Source organism: Sinocyclocheilus anshuiensis, unplaced genomic scaffold (assembly GCF_001515605.1).
Source record: "Sinocyclocheilus anshuiensis isolate Anshui unplaced genomic scaffold, SAMN03320099.WGS_v1.1 scaffold2094, whole genome shotgun sequence".
NCBI classification, from domain to species: Eukaryota; Metazoa; Chordata; class Actinopteri; order Cypriniformes; family Cyprinidae; genus Sinocyclocheilus; species Sinocyclocheilus anshuiensis.
Window position 1 is genome coordinate 59,342 of NW_015555839.1, and position 921 is coordinate 60,262.

At 37.6% G+C, this 921-nt stretch overlaps 1 protein-coding gene across 1 annotated transcript in view; it reads left to right on the forward strand.

The window, feature by feature from the left end:
• LOC107675481 (gastrula zinc finger protein XlCGF57.1-like) overlaps positions 1-921 on the forward strand; it is a 9,689-nt gene that overhangs the window by 1,985 nt on the left and 6,783 nt on the right. The gene's annotated exons all lie outside the window — the stretch shown is intronic.

Below are 921 nucleotides of genomic sequence, written 5' to 3' on the forward strand. Positions count from 1 at the left end.
TCCGTAAAAAGAGTTTTTGTTTTTGATTCGAATTATTTAGTTTTAAAGTAGTAGGCTAATTTAAAGCTTTCTATAGATATATTTAGCAAGTTTTTGAGGCAAGTATTCGCTGAGTTTCGTTTCATCATCGTGAAGCGCTCCTGGCCGAAATTGCAGAAAGCACATCCTGTAGCTATCTTTTATTTTATAAAAGCACACGCTTTGTTGATATTGTATGTGCACACAAATAAAAGTAGACCCTTTACAGTTCTGAGTGATATATTACTCTTACCTTTATGAGTAAAAATTACGGCATATTTTAAGTTGTTTCCACTGCAAGTGATCGCGCCGGCGCCTCCGTGTCCTGTAAAGCGTGCTTTAGCTCTCCGCACAAACGATTAGATATGCGTCTAATAGCGCACATTTATATAGGTAAAACATTTAAACTAACATTGTAATATGCTTGAACTGTTTTATATCTATAGATTTTATTTTAGGCAAGTCGAGATTATTTGAGAAGGCTAAATTGATCAAACATAGGCTATGATCAACTCATTGTCTGCCGCTGGCCGCTTGGTCGTTACTTTAAAAAAAACAAAAAAACGTACATTTAACGAGAAAAAAAAAATGCTCCAAACGTTTTTCTTAATTAACTTAATAAAAAAACGAAACTAAATATAATCACTTTGACATTACATACAAAACTGAACTATTTTAATGTAGCTGAAACAGCAGTATAAGCTGTTTTGGGAGAAGGGGGGAAAAAAAGATGGGCTCGGGCCGGTAATTCTGATAAGTTGTCGAACACGGCTGGGCTAGGGCCTGAACGTCATATATTTGAGGCCCGTGCAGGGCTCTAACCTGAACATCTTCAAGTGAGTGGCGGGGCAAACCGAAAGTTGATGCCGAAAGTCCAGCACTCTCCTACCTTCACTGCTGCGA